Source organism: Vulpes lagopus, chromosome 17, assembly GCF_018345385.1.
Source record: "Vulpes lagopus strain Blue_001 chromosome 17, ASM1834538v1, whole genome shotgun sequence".
In the NCBI taxonomy this organism is placed as follows: Eukaryota; Metazoa; Chordata; class Mammalia; order Carnivora; family Canidae; genus Vulpes; species Vulpes lagopus.
In genome coordinates, this window is record NC_054840.1 from 19,926,345 (window position 1) to 19,945,153 (window position 18,809).

Here is an 18,809-nt window from a genome sequence, read left to right on the forward strand (position 1 = left end):
GCCTACCAAACAGATTATATCATATGTGCTTCAGATTTTTTAAAATAAAATGTTACACATCAAGTTGTAATACCATCCCAAATCTCAATTCTCTCTCTAGAAGCAGTCATTCTGTGGATTTGGTGCATATGCAATTAACATTTTCATATATTTTCTAAATACATACATGTGTCAATAAGTGAAATATGTTACTTCTTCTCTATGTTTTTAAAAGCATTTATAAATACTACTAGACTACATGGGTCCTTTTTCAACTCACTTTTCCACTTATTATCTATAAATGCCCATTCTTACAGTCTAAGTTGTTCATTTTGACACATGGTTTTCCCTCACATAAATGTATCATAATTAATTTGGTAATTCTTCAGCCATTCAGATGATTTCTAACTTTTCACTTTTACAATCAACATTTTAATGAGCATCCTTGAAAATGTCTTCTTGTGGACAGATGTAAGAATTTCTCTAGGAATTATATCTAGAAGTGGAATTCTTAGGTCATTTTCTAAGGCTTATTTGCTCTTCAAGGGAATTTTATAAACTAGCAGTATGTAACATAGTCACCACACCAGTATTTGCCTTTTTGTGGTTTTTTGATTTTTGGGTCAGTATTATGGCTTATTGTCCCTTCTAACTTTCCTGGCTTATAAGTAATAACTCCATGGATATGATGCCATCAGATAGATCCCTCCCTGAGAACAATGACTCTCTGAAGTATTGTTTATTCACTTGGTCTCAACAAGTTTTGCTTTTGTGTTTGTCTTGGTACCTCTGAAGAATTATCCTTTCCCATTTGCTGCTACTACACCTCTATTGCAGGCTAGCTATGGTTGATCATCCTATATAATCCTTATAGTTCCACTTTTGTTGAGTAGCCTGAGATCAAACATTATCAGCAGATATACCTGGACTGAATTCTTTTTCCTCTCTACTAAAATGTGACCAGATTCTGATGCTCCCCCTCCTACCTCATTTCCAGTTCCTGCTCTGCTTGCTGTCCCCACCAAGAGTACCATGGAATACCCATCTACATTCCTGTCACACTTCTTCTGGGCCCTAACAGGTCACTAGCCATTCCCTCACTTCTCCATTCCCCTGATGTTTTCCATAGCCTTTTCCTGACCAAAATCTGGCACTCCCACAATGATTAGCTGATTCATAATCTTTTCAATGTCTGTTCTTTGGAGCCTCTGGGCCATGGCCCAGGAACAACAAGATTCCCGCTGCTGCCTCCACCCACTTTTAGTCATCAACAGCAACTATGGCTCTTAGTGTATCCAGCCTACACAGGCTCCTGACACTCATGTCCTGGCAGTTTAAACCCCTATGACTTCCAGGGGTGTTGGTCTTTTAACACCTGGATAAAAAATGTGGGTGGAGTGCACATACTGTGGTTCATCTCAGCCCAGGCACTCCCTAGGGATGACAAATACCTCTAGGAGACTCCAGTTATGTGCCCCACTGACAGTCTCTAGAAGGAGTAATCTTATAGTACACATATCCTAGCTTCTTCCTCCTCTCCCCTCCCCCCATCCCTACCACAGATGGATATCTGCTCCAACTTGACAAAACCACTGGGTGACCAGATACATATAATTTCTGTGGCCTGGTTTCCAAAGATATCTAGGTCATTGGTTTACTACCCTGGCTGAACATTAGAATCACCTGGGAAACCTTTTATAAATTTACCAATACCAAATACCTTTCCTAAAGACAAATGCTTAATGTTCCAATGTAGGGTAAAGTATATATATTTAATAACCTCCCTCTTCCAAGTGACTCTAAAAACACCCAGCACTGAAAATTAAGAATAGAAAACCATCTAAAACATACAGTTTATTGTCTAAATTAACATAACTTTAGGGAAATCCAGTCCAGGAAGATGAAGTTCCAGATGACTTTATTGTTTGTTTCAAGAACTATCACCCAGATCCATTTATTTGAACAGCAGACTACTCAAGTAGCTCTCCTTACACCTTCTTAGGACAATAGGTAACTTCATTAAGTTTATCAGAAGATTGTTTATTCAAGACTCTTAGCCCCTTGCCCCTTTTTGTCTACCAACCCTAAATTGTTACGGCACAAACTTATCCAATCTCAAGTTAGCTCCGGCATTGAAAGACTTGCCTTAAACTAAACCTCCAAATCCTCATATAAATCTCACCCTTGCCTTCTCTCTCTTTGAGATGCTACTGTGACTGCCAACATATTATGTTATTATTATGTTAAGCAGTAAACACCACTTTCTTTTTTCAAGAGGTTACTTTGGTGGTCAACAGGTTATCTTAGTGGTATTTCGAAGGAGTTGACAGTAGATAGGTCACTATCTGAGGCAATCTATTGTCTCTCTAATCAAAGAGACCTGGAGACTTTGGTCAGCTGAAGGTAGGTGCTAGAGACCTAAGACCTCATGTTGTAGAGCCAAGGATCCATGGTCACAGCAGATCATGTGCAATATGAATATGCTGAGGAAGCTGATAATCAAGAGAATTGAACAAAAATATGCAGAGATAAAAAGCAATGGGAAAAAAAGTGTGGGCCCTGAGAGATGGTCTTCGCAGTATCTGGCGTTCTGCTGTGTGTGAGGCCGAGTATAGCACTTTATTTCCTCACTTGGAAATCTGGTTAAGTGTTTGTGGTATTATGGCAGGGCAGGTAACTACCCATATATCTATGTACAATGCAATACTTAAATAATTAGTGCATAATAATTCATGCAATTACTTGAATTACTTGAACTTATTGTTCTAGGGTATGAAGAAATTTCTAAGGCACTTAATAAAGATTGACTTTAAGCTTTAAAATAACCATAGGAAATAAATGTATTCATATCCAATTTACCAACAATTAAATGAATGTCCAATATTATAACTAAAGTTGAGCTTGAAAAACTTGCCCAAAGTCAGAGAGCAAGGTGAATGAGCCTGACCAAGTCCCCAGTCTCCATATTATCATCCACACCTTTGTAGGGCTGTTCATCTTACTGACTGAAGTGGGCAGGAGGTCAACTCCACAAGAGGATAGATCCAAAGTTCCAGCATGGCTTTCACAGTAGTTTGTAAAGCCATGCTACGGAGAGAAATTAATGGAGAATTATGAGGGTTAATATAACTTTTTTTTCATGGCTTAAAACATCCCCAAAGTTTCAGATCTGATGAAACTAAATAAATGGAATATTTTGGCTTTAAAAAGAAAAAAAAACAAAAAAAAAGGAAAAGCTTCTTCACTATTACTTTCTCTTAATGATTACTAATGCTTTTAGCAGCTGCCTCTATAACTGCAGTAAGTATCCATTTGAAAAAAATAATTCCATTGTTTTTGAATGTCAAGGAAATCAAATTTTTTCTGTTGGGGTGTCTTTCAGTCCCAGTTAACTATCCTAATACAATTAATTATATTCTTTTTAAGGAATGAATGTAATACTAAGACTTCTTTATGAATCAAAAGAAAAAAATAATGTAATTGTACTATATTTAACTCTACTGTAGTCTTTTATCCATAGTGATTATAAGTACTACAAGGCAATTATAATTAAAAATGATTTCTAGTTTTACATCTTTCAATGGTAATCTCAACAGTTTCATCATCTAGCTAGTATGATCAGCTGTGAATTTCCATTTTCAGTCTTTGAGGTTTAAAGCATAATGGTCAGCTAGAGCCATCCAAGAGCAATGGGGAACAAAAGTTACCTCCATTTTTTTACATTGATATTATTTCAGTAAATTACCCCCATGGAATGATTATAAAGATATTTGCTTTTCTTTTCAAACACAGCCTGGTATCATTAAAGATCTAGTAGAATCCAATGTTTCCTTAGTCTGTTTTTGTTACAAATTCTTACAGCTTTAATAGGAAAATATTGGCGCAGTCATGTGTAAACTGTGCATATTTCTGTGCTCTTTTAGAGCTTTCAGAGACTTGTTTGCTATTCAGGCTTTATCCGTTCATTCATCTACCTCAGCAAAGTCGATCATCTACCAACACTATTTATTTTTCAGTGTCTAGCCATCCTGTCTGTCCTGCCCATTTGTTCATCCATCAAACATGTTTGGGAAACAAAAACAAATAGATTGAGGTCCCTGTCTTGAAGAGTTAAAGGAAAGAAGACATGCATATGAACACCTATTTGTAGGAACATGATACATGAATTTGAGAACACAAAGGGACAGAATTCACTACAGTATTTTGGAAATACTGAGGAAGATATGCTTAATATTGACAGGATAAATTAAGAAAAATTTGTTAAGGGAATGTCAGTCAAGTTAAGTTTTTCTCCTTTTAGTTTCTTATCTTTTTTTACTGAAGTATAATTAGCATGTAACATTATGTTAGTTTCATGTCTACAACATAATGATTTGACATTTGTATGCATGGCAAAATGATCACCAAAATAAGTCTAGTAAACATCTATCACTATATGTAGTTACAAAATTTTATTTTTTCATGGCAAGAACTTTTGAGATATCCTCTCTTAGCAACTTTCAAGTATGCCAAACAATTTTTGAGCTACAGTCATCATGCTTTACATTACTTCCCCTCGACCTATTTTCTAGCTGGAAGTTGGAAAGAGAAATAATAACAATTAATATTTGTTGAGTTCTTAGAATAAGCCAGATATGTTTGAAGACTTAACATGCACTAACTCATTTAATCATCTCCACAACTCTATGATTTAAGCGGTAGTATTGTCCCATTACCTCATTTTATCTTAAATGTGGGGAGATCGCATAGTAGTTAAACAATTAGCCTTGTGTCACTTAGCTAGGTATCACAGGAAATCAGAATGGGATTTTCCCTGCTTCATTTTGACCAATAAGGGGCCAATAAGATAAATATTAGTTACCAAAGTATAAAACAAACCCCTTCCTATCAATTCTTTTTTTTTTTTTTTTTTACATGAAATGATACCTGGGCTATGGAATCTCTTGGACAGAGCAAAAATAAAAACACCGAAAGAGAAGGTGTGATCATGGGATTTCAGAGAATTTTCTATGGAAATACATTGTTATGCTCTAAATCTTTATCCCATTCATTTGGTGTAGGGAAGCTGTGAGCTTCTTACTGAAAATGTAGGGGGAGGGATTTCAAGACAATAACTAAAAAAGCTTTGGAATGTGTTCTAAAAAATTGGGCATTACAAAGCACTGTGCTTGTCTCTTTCCTGAGAAAGCTTTATTAGGCTGTAAACTAGGAATGCTAAAGGACAAAAACAGGCCTGGCTTTGGGGGTAAAGCCTGGACAGGGCTTCTGCACTATGATCCACTACTGCCCAATGGCTAAGGGATGCTTGAATTTTTCCAAGAGTCAGATAAGGGTCACATGAAAGAAAGCCCAGCAAAGAGTCTGTCCAAAGGGCCCTGTCCAAAAAGTGTTGCCTGGAGGAGGGAAAGACAAGAAACTCTATGTGTAACCCTGGATAACCACATGCCAAAGGAAGAATTACCTGGAATAAAGGTGTCCAGGGCATTTAAGAGAGTGATCCAGCAAAGAATTTCCACAGAACTCACAAAAACTTCATCAAAAGAAAGATTTTAATCTTATCATTCATATCCATAGAGCAGAAAACCATCCCATCAAGTAAAAAGTGTCCTACTTGTCATCTTTCCTTTTTTTCTTGCTTAGACTCTGGTAGGAAAAGAAACCTATAAATACCTAGGGAGTAAGTGAAAAAGCTAGAGCAGAAGGATCTTGTGACCCTTGGCTCATCCCCTTCCCCACTGTAGGCTTCCAGCCTCAAGTATCCCAGAACTTGGCCAGGAGAGCCATCAGCTGCTGTATCAGGTGCAGGAATTTCTCATATCTTGGACAGACAGACATAATGTCCAAGTTGAAAGTAACCATAAAACTATAGCTCAAGAATTGAAGCCACAGGGGCTATCTATGTTCATCCAGGACCTGGGAAGACTTACTTCACTGATGAAAATTTACAGAATAGTGGGAGACACACATACAGTTTATTTCATTGATGTCAAAAGTTCAACAAGCAAGGGATACTAGTAAAAGTTAGAGTCATCGTTCCCAACTGTCCTGGTCCCTGGGAAAGAGACTGATCTCCAGATGTTTGTAAGGGCAATATCAAATGGCAACTCTGGATGAATTTCCATGTTTCTCTAAGTCTGACTTTTCTGCCTAAGAATCCTGTTTCTTGGAGAAGGAATACTGAACCCTGAACTAGGTAGGATCAGAGCAATTTCAGTCAAGCCTCTTGTACATCTTGGTAATTCACTTAACATCTTATCTGCAAAGTAGAACAAAAATCTGTCTTCCCTACCTTAACCCTATGCCTAACTTATAGGGTTAGCTTGAAAAGCAAATGACAAAATTTGGTAGGGTAGTTTACACAATGCAATGATGTGTGTGTGTGTATACCCATATGGATAAAACTTAAAAGAGAATTTGAAATAAAAATAAAAGGTAGAACAACATGTACAGTATAAAATTTTGTACAAATTAAAATACCCACCTGACACAAAAGACCACTATCTATGTATTGTTCATGGAGAGATATGTGCATATACATTAAGTGTACATATACATTCAAGGTACATGTGTGAAAGTGCATGAGGCAAATGGTCATAGAGGACTTAATTTTGGACAGAGGGTGTTCATTCCTTTTTATAAAAAATGACAAAATGTTAACAGTTATTAATACCAGGCTGTGAGAACTCAGAAATTTATGTTTTCCTTTGTCCTTTTGTTGCATTTTTTGGAAACTTTTTTTTTTAAATAAAATCCAGAATCAGAGAATTACACATGAAGAATGAATTAAGAAACAGATGTGACAGTGGTGGACAAATTGTAAAAAGCTTTAAAAACCTAAGGTACTGTTCCAAATATATTGTAACTTAAACATTTTTATTATTTATGTAAGTACAGTTGGCATACAATATTATATTAGTTTCAGGTGCACAATATAGTGATCTGATAATGCTATATGTACACAGTGCTCACCATAATAATTATAGTTACCATCTGTCATCATGCAATGTTATTACAATATTATTGACTATATTCCTTATGCTGTGCTTTTCATCTCCCTATCATAAGTTTTAATTTTGATATTTAAACCATGTCTAAGGCCCCTTTTCCATTCCATTATAAAAAATAACAAATATTAGGAAAACTCCTGAAATATATGCTTGAGAGACTAGTTGACAACTTCTGAGTGAAAAGTATTTTAATTGCAAAAGCTAATAATTCCTCTGTGAGTTAGTTACATCTGGGCATCTGTGCCATGCAAATATTAGTCCAAATGTCTAATCGTGGGCCTCTATTTTTGAACACCCTCTTCTGAGCTCAAATCATTAAAGAAATTTCAAATTTTATAATTAAATAGCATGCCCTTTCTTCTGTATTAAGAGTAATCAAGATTTGTGGAAGATTCATAAAACATAAAACTAATATGTGCCATGCAAATATTAGTCCAAATGTCTAAGTGTAGGCCTCTATTTTTGATAACCCTCTTCTGAGCTCAAATCATTATAGAAATTTCAAATTTTATAATTAAATAGCATGCCCTTTCTTCTGTTTTAAGAGTAATCAAGATTTGTGGAAGATTCATAAAACAAAGTTGTAAAAAATTAAAACAACCCATAATTCACTTTCCAGAGATAATAATTTCCTTCAAGTATTTTTCTATAAATATAAAGTTGATATTATTGTTTCAGACATGCTTATGTGTTTTGTTCTTACCTCAGCTCTGACACCTGTCATTCAAATTCCGTGAAAGCATGCTTTTGCTATGGGTATTCCAGTGTAGGTTGACATCATTTATCTTATATTTTTCTCTTGATGAACATTCATATTATTTTCAATTTCTTAATATTAGGTTTAACATCCCAATGAATGTTCTTAGTTAGAAATATTTCTGCTTGTTACTGACTACTTTTCCTTAGAATAAGCTCCTAAATGTATTATTATTAAAGAAATGTAAAACCTAAGATATTAGAAATATCTGAAAAATTGTTCTCCCCAAAACTACAGTCCAGGTCCACAATCCCTTATCCATAAAGTTATATATGTTTTGGAACTTAGAAATTTGGGGATTTTAGAATGGTAATAGGTTACATTAACCATGTAGTGGGTAACATCCTTCTTTAGGTATGGAGAAATGCATGCAATCAAACATATTACTATCTCCTTAGCAAAATGCATTTATTCTCTTTAGGTAGAATAAATAAAAACAATAAGTATCCTCCTATCAGTTCAATTCCGTTTTGCTACCAAAAAGCTATGAAAAATTTTTAAATGTTGGAAGTGTAGATAAGGGACTATAGATCCATGCCAACTCACACTCCTTTCCAGTGTGGATGGGCATAGTAATTCATAGACTTTTTAGCCACTATTAGTTTCAAATTTACAACTTGATAAGCAAAAGTAGAATATTTTAAGGATTTCGACACTTTTTTATATGCATTCATTTGCATTATCTTTCTTTTGGTCTCCCTATTATGTCTTTTGGTCTTTTACTGTTGAAGCATCCATTTTATTAGTTTACAAGAATTCTTTATATTAAATATAATAATACTTTGTATGTAACATATGTTGAAATTTTTTCACAGTTGATTGTTCATATATGATTTTAATATTTACAAGTATGTAATTAATTCTACTAATCTCTTACTTTGTAATTAAGTTGCTTTTATGTTTCTGAAATTCCTCCCCACTTCTAGATCAAAAAATGACTTTAATTTTTTCTTGTTCCCCTCATGGCTATCTATTTTATTTTTAACTTTGATTCTGCTGGGGGACGCCTGGATGGTTCAGTGGTTGAGCATCTACCTTTGGCTCAGGGAGTGATCCCGGTCCCGATATCGAGTCCCACATTGGGCTCCCTGCATGGAGCCTATTTCTCCCTGTGCCTATGTCTCTGCCTCTCTCTCTCTCTCTCTGTGTCTTTCATAAATAAATAAATAAAATAAAATCTTAAAAAAAGAACAACAACTTTGATTCTGTTGGAATTTTATTTGTTTTATGTTTAAAAACTGGGAAAGATTTAAAATTTTTATTTTTGGTATTAAAAATGGAGTTATTTCAAAGGACCTTTACAATTTAATCTTAGGCTGTCTTGGCATGTGTGTAAACCAGAGCCCCCAGGTGTTTGATTTTTAATCGGTTTAATGGAAAAAGAATGTTCAACAACAAAACCTGAATGCACAGATGTAAGATATTTGCAAATGTAAAATTCTTACAATTTGGTATCATTTATGAATATTTGTATTATCAATTCAAATTATACTTTATGTTTTCCATGGATTTGATTCAACTAAGTCTGGATAATAATAAAAATTCCAGCTCCACACAAAATATCAAAAATCAATCTAAATCTTTTTTTTTTCTAACTCCTACTCTCAGTTTGCTCTAATTTTTGTGTTTTCTATTATTATTAATATCACCTGACTTAGGTTGAGTTTTCCCAGAAATAGTCTCTGAATCAAAGATATGAGTACAAGCAGCATATTCGAGAGGTGATTCCAGGAAGAACTGCAAGGGAAGTGAGGTAGGGAAACAGTAAAGGAAAGGAAGCCAGTGAAGGACGTGTTCTGGAGCATATTACTGCCATAGCCAGTTGAGGCTCAGTTCTACTGGAGACATCTCACAGAATGGAGAACATACCTGAGTTTTCTTACAACCAAGACCTAATTTTGCTCTTTTTTCCTTTCCTTCACCACATCCTACTTTGGGTGTGTAGTACCATTTTCTAAGCAATTGCAGTAACTATCTCAGTAATATCTCCTCTTCCAGGGGTTCAGGGTCTCCCTACTTCATACAATTATTTTTCATGCTCCAATCTACTCTTTTAAATGCATGACTGTCACGAGCAAGAGCTTCAATAGATGACCATTCTCTGTAAATAGAATATAAACCTTGAGAGTCAAAGGCATCTAAAAATTGCTGTCATCTCTCCTTTTAGCTATATGTTACTGCTTCTCAAAAAATATGGCCCCCAAAAAACTGGGTTCCTTTCTATTTTCAAAGTATGCTCCATTTTTTCTAAAAATGTACATCTTGTCATATTCTTTTATCTCCCTAGAATGCTGTTCTCTCTCTCTCGCATATCACTGTACTGAAATCCTACCGACCCTACACAGTTCATCTCAAATACTTCCTCTTTCGTGAAGTTCTCTGTCTTTCCTAAGCTAGAAATAATATGGTCCTTTGGAATTTCTTAAAGTACAAGTCATCTTTTACCTTGAACTCTGTTTGATTTTATGACTTATAGGTTGTCCTTTTTGGAGACAGGGTCTATTATTCTTTCATTCTCCATTAAATCAAGCAAGTCCCTTGCACATAATAGACACATAAGAGATATGTATTAAATCCATACCATTATTATGAATCTTGCTAAAGACAAAGAACTCAGAAACAACAAGAATTGTTTTCAAATATTGTCAGAGATATCAAGCCAATGGACTTAACTTTTTTCTTTTGTCACAGAGGATGATGAAAACAAATTGATGGAAGTTACAGGGGCCATGGAGATTGAAAAAGAGGCTTTCCATAAGTTTTTTGGCTGAATAAGCTGAATATTTGTTACATTTTATTTATTGATTGACTTATTGGCTCCTTCAATTAATTAGTCAATTGACAGTATCGATATACGTCAAGCACTGTTCTAGTTTCTGGGTAGATAGTGGCAAACAAAATATCTGATTCCTACCTTTGGGGAGCTTGTAATTTAGTAAAGGAGAAACATAAAAAATAAACACAAGCATATACATTGTGGTCAGTGCCACTAAGAGAAATGGCAGTGTGACATGCAATATATTATGATGGGGTTTTTGTATTAGGAAGGCAACAAAATTCCACCTGAGAAAGTAACATTTAAGTTGGCAATTGAGGAATAAATGAGGGAGAATTTCAAAGAGAGAGAGAGAGAGAGTATTATGGGGGAAGCATCTGAGATCTGGACAAATTTAAGAAAGTAAAAGATGTCCTGTAAAAATAGAATAATAAGTAGGAAAAGTTTGTGAAAGGTAAGGCTGAGTTTGGCATTGGCTAGATCATGCATTACCTTGTAGAAGAATCAAGGATTTTGTGTTTTCTCTCAATTATGGTGGGAAATCATTGAAGAATATTAAGCCTAGGAATGACATGATTATGTTTACATTATTTTAATAGGTCATGTTAGCCGTTGTGTGGAGAACAAATTGGAGGTGGACAATCATGAAAACTGGAGACCAGAAAGAAGACTATTGCAATTTACCAAGTGAGAGATGATGATGATTTGCTCTAGAGTGGTGGCCTGGACTGGTTGATTTAGAGATATATTTTTAATTTAAAATAGACAAAGCTGAGTGATTAGCTGTTGGGTATGAAGAAAACTAGATCTCAAGAATAATTTTAAGTTTTTTTTTGGTTGAGTAACTGGGTGGGTATTGGTGTATTTAATGACATGCAGAAGATGAGAGAAGTCAGATGAGACTGAGAGGAGAGACTTGAGATAAAGAGACACTTCCTCTTATCTCTGGTATTCCAAAAACAATTTGGTCAGATCTACCCAGTGGCTCTGTCTTTGTTGTCTCAAGTTTTTCCAATTTGCCTTCTGAGTATAAAACTATTTGTTCAAAGTCCATCCCTGACCCTTTGTTGAATTTCCACTGTGCTTAAACCCATCTTCAGACTCTATAGGCCTGCTGGATTCAGATTCAGATCCTTTGCTTATTTTGACATATAGGCTAGAAGTAAACAATATCTTCTTCTATGGAAATCTGAGCATATCATTAATGAAATGGAAAGTAAAAGCAAAGCAACTTCTAACATCTTGTGCAGTTGAATGATACTGATATTTTCAACTTTGAACTTTGAGAAATTTTGTGTATGTTTTCTTCATCCTCAAGAATGTCTTTCTGCCCACATCTTTGCTGGACTTTCATGAGGATATATTGGTTGGAAGCATGGCATATTTGAAGTTAAAGTTTTTCAAACTTTCAAAGCTGCAGTATTGTTTTTTGTTTTTTGCTTTTTTTTTTTTTTTTTTGTTTTGTTTTTCTAATGCATTATATGTAAATAAAATCCAAGAGCTCTGGCTGAAGTGGTAATAGGGATTCTAAAATTCAGGGATTGTACAGCACCTATAAAGATTTTACAGATGGCAGTTCAATGATACTTTTAAGGAAATCAGTGAGGAAGAGCTCAAAACTCAACCTTGCCCCAGGGAAAAGCGTTGTCTACAAAAGTGTTGTTTTTATGCTAGTTCACTCACCAGATCACTGTATGCTTGTATGCTCACATGTCACTTTTCAATCTAGGCCTGGAGGTCTCCAGCTGAATCAGGGATCTGCCCTAGAGGATTTTAAAAGGTTCTCTCACCCTAGAACATCTTTTGAATTTAACTATGCAAGTTTGTCTCTGATTCATGCTCATGGTACCCTCTTCAACTTTCCTTTTGAAGTGTAAGTCAGTGTGTGGTTGTAAGGGGAAGAGGAGGGAGTGGGAAATTTGGATACGCATGGGAGTAGGAGGCTGTGTGATTTGGCTCACCACATAAGAAAGATAGGCACTGAAATCTCACTCACTGACTTAGTTCCAGGCTTACTGTGGGACTGGGGATAAGGCAAATCCTTGGGTTTTGATCTGTTTCATTATCAGCAAAATTTGAGAAGTTTTGATCTACATTCATGGGAAAAAGAACTGAGATTATGGGTAAATACGTAATTTGTCCTCATTGTTCTGTCTTTAGAATGTCAGATGAGAAGCCCTCCTAAGAAGAATGTCACTATAGAGAAATGAATAAATGAAAAAATTTATCCCTGGGCCTTAATATTTTCAAGGCTTGTCAAAAAGCCTTAGCATTATGGCATAATTTTCCAAGGAAAGGGATATAGATTTTGCCAATTAAATGAGGAAGCAAATGTAATACAAGGATAAACTCCTGTTTTCATCTGTTCTTTTCTATTATCCTACAATAAGACAGAAGCAGATCCCTAGAGAATTTCAAATTTTGTGCGATAGAATCTGAGGTCTGGCAGTCTTTCCACTGGAGAGTGTGGAAGTTAGTTGGTCTTATTTTCTTGTGGGTATATGGGGAATGAAGTGAGGGGGAAAAATAGTGGAAAGAAACATTCAATAGAAACTCTTTCATATATCCCCACATTTGAGAATCATTTTGGTTAAATTTATCTCTCGAAGTGTAACAATACCTCTAGGAAGTTAAGTATATTGCTTTAATAAAATTGTTTCCCTTCTAGTTAAAGTTTCAATCCCAACAGTATCAGATGGGATTGTGGAAAAAGAAGAGGGACCGATTAGTTTGAAATATCTAGTCCTTGGGTGTGGGTGAGCAGGTTGTCTTTGGTTTGCTAAAAGCTGTTCTGGAGGTGAGTGAGATCTTGACTCTTCCACTTTGCAGTATAACCCAGAGCCCTTATATAGGGAACACCCAGGAGTCCAGACCAGGTGAGGAAACATCTATCATCTTACATGTGTGGAAGGGCTTTTAGAATGATGAAGAGCTACAAAACTTAAAGTGATGTTATTTTTTGAAAATCTGTTGTTATTATTACCTACGAAATGAGCATGCATCAAAAGGAATGCCTCTGCCTCCTTAGAAGACTGGCTTCAGTCAGTGAAATATTTTTAATGAGGGGGATTCTTTATCTTTTGAGAGAACACTTGATGTCAGGAAACATCTTTGCCACGCCACCAGAAGCTGGGTCCAGGAAATAGGTTAAGGAAGTCTCTCTTTTTTTGGTTAAAAATTCAGTTTCTATTATAAAATAATATGCAAAATATCTCTGCAAATCCTTCCCAAAGCATTGGTGTCAAAAATGGGATCAGCATGTGGCATCCCAGGGTGTCTCCTTTGAAGGAAGTTGACTATACAATTTCTTTTGTGTTTATTTTAACAAATCAACCTATGATTATAGTTTGTGGGGTAGAGCCTGTGGTCTGGCTGTCGCTCAGATGCCAAATATTAAGTTAGTGGTCCATGTTTTCTGTGGATATATTAAGATTGAAGTGGGGAGAAAAATGGAGATTTTTTTATACAACTTGCATCATCAAGTAAGAGGAAGGAGTTGTCTAAAAAGTTTTTAAGCATATATGTATATATTTTTACCATACCTTAAAAATAATTATTAAGAGTTTGGAAGTGGTTTGAAGATAATGCTAATTTTTAATTATAAATTATCCCATCCTCCAAAAGTAAATCAATCCAAGTCACTTTACTGCTTACATTCTGAATTCTTCCAAATACACAGTGCTAAAGGAGTAAGATTCAGGAGAAAAGAATATTTAAGATATGTCTTATTATTTATTAAGGTTTTTTTCCCCCTTGAGACACTTCACCACTGCATGTGTGTCTTATCTTCTCCATTTATCAAGTGGGGTTGGAAAGTAGGGTAGCTGTCCCTACTTGTTTTCCCTTAATCCTGGATTTTCTTCATGATTCTTTCCTATGGGTAAAGACAGGACAGAAGGAGAATACACATGCTGGACAGGCTGAGTAGGAGATTCCCCAGGGAGCTGGGGCATATGGATCAGCTCTGCGGTGCCTGGAATCATTACTAAGCTATGGGTTGTCTCAAAAACAATAACTCCAGTCTCCTGCTCTACTGGATGAGGCGGACTGATATTTCGAGGCAAAATCAACAAGCTCTCTGTAAGCTGAGACTTTTAATGACCCCCAGGGAGCTTGGAAATTTGCTTGGGAACCAAAGTTTAACTTTCTCCCAGAAATAGATGTGGGGAGAGGGAAAGTAATGCTTTAGGGGACTATGAGAAATGTGATGACATTGTATTTTTAAAATGAAAAGATCAGAGCGTACTGAGAGCTGAAAGGAATTTCAGGGGTCTCATTCTACACCTTCCTTCACTGATGGGGGTAAAAGAGGCCCAGGATATAACAACTAGATCAAGGCAGAGCCAGAACGAGATGGGGGTGGGGTGGGATATGTGTGTTAATTCTGATTTCCCGTGCAGGGTTATTTTATGTGCATGTCTCTTTTGAAATACAAATTCATTCATTTTGTTCACTCATGCAAATAGCATTTTCTAAAACACAGGCATGGTGTTGAGATCTAGTAAATCTCCTTCCTCCCAAGAGATTAAGAGGATGATGATCATGAGATATCTCTTTGAGTAAGTTTCCATTTGGGCAATCTGAATATGGTCAGCTACTGCAAATAAAAGGTAATCTGGAAGTGAGCGCAGCGGGAGTGGGCTGGAGATGGAACAGCATGGTTCAAGAAACCACAGGCAGGCACCCAGCCAGGCTGGTGAGGAGGAACAGGTGGTCAGGTAATCAGGAAGCTGGAATCTATTTTCAGGGGCATTAAAATGAGTAGTGAAGTCAGAATCTAAAGTATTGAGGCATGATGAGTGACAAGTTCTCCAGCGGGGGCACATTGTTGATTTTATAAGGGTACTGCCAATGTTTTTGAAAGAATTCCTTAAAATCACTGTGATAAGCAAAATAATCAATTTTAAAGATATGGTTTTGGTATTTTAGCTTTGATCATTTTATTTTCATTACCAAGGGTTTTTTTGTTTGTTTTGTTTGTTTTTTAGAGTTTGGAAGTTTCTGTGGAGAACATTTTGCTTTTTTTTCTTTTAATATTTGATTTTATTTATTCATGAGAGATGCACAGAGAGAGAGAGGGGGGGGGGCAGAGACACAGGCAGAGGGAGAAGCAGCCTCCCTGCAGGGACCCCTATGAGGGACTGGATCCCAGGACCCCGGGATCACATCCTGAGCCAAAGGCAGATGCTCAACCACTGAGCCACCAGGCGTCCTATCACACCTTTCTTTATTCAAAAATAAAGCTAAACTATTTTTCTTTCTTTCCAAACTTTTTCTCATATATACATGTGAGAAAATACATACATATCATATATACATATGCAGTTTTATATGTATATGCAATTTTCTTTTTAGCTAATTTTCTTTTACTCCATAGTTGATAGTAAATCAGATGGGTTATGAATTTCCATGTCTACAAATGAGATTTTGGTAAAAGATGAGGCACTGATTTTTAGATATTCTTTAAATTAATATATTTATATATATTATATATATGATATATCTATATGAGATATCATTTTATTACCTCAAAAACAATTTATCCTAGATGTGCCAAGGCAAGGCTGTTCATGAGATGCTGAGATTTCTGGGGCTAAGATGGGGAAGGACGATATATCTTCTTGAGACATGGAGAGACCTTATCTTAGGCAGGTTGGATGGGCTGCTAGTACCTATCAGACACTAGAGAGCAGAACAGAAAAGGCTCACAGTGCCAGTGGAGGCACATTTAGTTGCTCTCCAGAGAAGTGGGGATGCGAGCGTGCAAGGTACCATCTGACCATTTATGATGCAGACAAGAGTGTTAGAAATGTCCTAAAAGAAGAAAATGGTGGGGTTGGCAAAATGGACTCGAATAATGAGAGAGGTAGACACCTAGCTCTAGAATTAGGAGCTCTTAATGCTGAGGCTTTACTGCCCTAATATCTGGCTCTTTTTATTTCCCTGTAATCCCAGCAGAAGATGATCTGGAGGCTACCAGAAGGTTGGAGAAGTTGGCTAGAACAAAGTCTCTGTTGGTAGGCGCTAAAAAGAATTCATGTCTTGAAACTCTAATAGGAGAAGAAAGGGATCGTGAGGAAAGTGGGCCTTCGGACTCAGATTCAAATCCTGCCTCCTTAACTTATTTCCTCTGTGGACATTTTTTTAAAAACAAACACATGAAAACAACAAAAAGCCAATTTTTTCTACCAAAATTTTTTTATTTGTACAATTCATAGAGCATTATACCCTCATTTTCTCCCTGTCTTCTAACCCCAAGGATCAAATAAAACCATAAAATGTACCCAGCTAAGAATCCTCAACTGGTATTAGTTGAACCTGAACAAAGATGAAAGTCTAATGCTATAAGGGAATTTAGGTCAACTCTTTATTAGCCAAGTAAAATCTCTATATTTCTTCCAGATTATTCTGTATGCAGCTTTCCATCTAGTTCCCCAGCAAAATGTGGAAACTCTGGCAGCCTATATCTTGCTGGAAATGGGTACAAGATATGATTCAATGTGAACTGGTCTTCTCCAAACTTCCCCCACAAAGCTGAGGCCAGAGAGATGGGGAAACCAAGAGCTCTGCTGTAGCCAGATGGCCTAGGATGGGCCTCAGGGCAGAGCGTCTGCTTGGAGGGCACCAAGAGCAAGGCAGAGCAGATCCAGAAGGAAAGTCCTGAAAACTGGTCAGAAGCACTTTGGTGGACCAGAATGAGGACACAGAATCAGCAAACAACAGATAAAATTCAGCCAGATGACTGTAGCAAAGTAGCCATGATCGGGGATGGCAATAAAACGAGACAGAGAATGCCACAGTGGAGAAATGAAGCTCCCTCCCCAGGATTCCGCTGGTTCAGGCAGGTTCCTAGCATTAGTGATGTCTGACAGCTGGAAACAGGGAGTTAGTTCAGGATGAATCTCAGTTACAGAGAGCAGGGGCAAGGTAGGGCCCCAGTTCAGGGGAACGGGTGGGGGGGGATCATTATTCTACTTAGATAAGTAGAATGTTGGAGGTGAGCCCTGTTTTCCTCATCTGGCTTGCTGCAGGTGCTTCTAGAGTAGTGCTCCACAAGTTCTCTAGCTGAGTATAGGCAGATGGGTTGGATTTGAGGGTGTGGGTGGCAAAAGTAATAAAAAGACCATTTACTGCATATTAAAACCCACAGTCTCCAAACCTGCTTTTCAGCAATGAAGGTAGTATTTGGGTATTTATTGCTTCCATTTCAGCATCTACTCAAGTGGTTCTAAAATTGAAGTTGGAAAAAAAAAATAAAATTGAAGTTGGAGAATTGATTAGTCATCAACCCTAATATCCCAGCAGGAGAAGACATGGGTTAATTTTCTAAACTAGATTTCAAGGGCACAGCAGGCCAGTAGGAGAAAGTCAAGTCGGGCTGACTTTTTTTTGTGGGAGAAAACATGCTTGGATTACTGCATGACTGGGCCCAGACTTAATCTCAAGAGCTTGCAGCAGGGCAGAGCCCAAAGTGTGGGATCAGGGAGTCCCTGCTATGGAGAGGGAGATGGCAGGGGGTCTCAAAGATAGACAGGGCATGAGTGTAATCTCAGAATAACAGATCACCCATAGGGATCCCTGGGTGGCGCAATGGTTTGGCGCCTGCCTTTGGCCCAGGGCGCGATCCTGGAGACCCGGGATCGAATCCCACATCGGGCTCCCGGTGCATGGGGCCTGCTTCTCCCTCTGCCTGTGTCTCTGCCTCTCTCTCTCTCTCTGTGTGTGACTATCATAAATAAATAAAATTAAAAAAACAAAAACAAAAACTGTAAAAAAAACAAACAAACAGATCACCCATATATACAGAGTAATATGTCCAAGAATTTGTCATAAGCAATTTTTTCTTTGTGTCTCTGCACAGTGATCCCGCATCTCTTCCATAGGAATGAATTAAGGCCTATTTACTCTCCCCATCATGACTGTTGCTACATGCATTGTGTCACCTGTCAAGTTGAGTTCAGGGTCATATTCAGTCTCAGTCTAGTACATACATTTTTCTACACACACACACACACACACACACCCATTGTCCACATTTATTTTGCAAAAAAAAAAAAATTGTATGAGTCTGTGATTCTAGCTGAATGAGGAACATAAAACAAAGTTGGTGACTAAAGAAAAAATATGCTTTGTACAAGTTTAATTGAAGCAGAGTTTTGACAGGAGCTATGAAGATATTTGAAGAGTAGGGAAAGGCAGTAAATAGGCTCCAACCCTGGCCCTGTAACTTCTAAACGGGCAGCCTTCGGCAAATCATTCCTTTTTTGTAAGTCTCATTTTTCTCACTGGT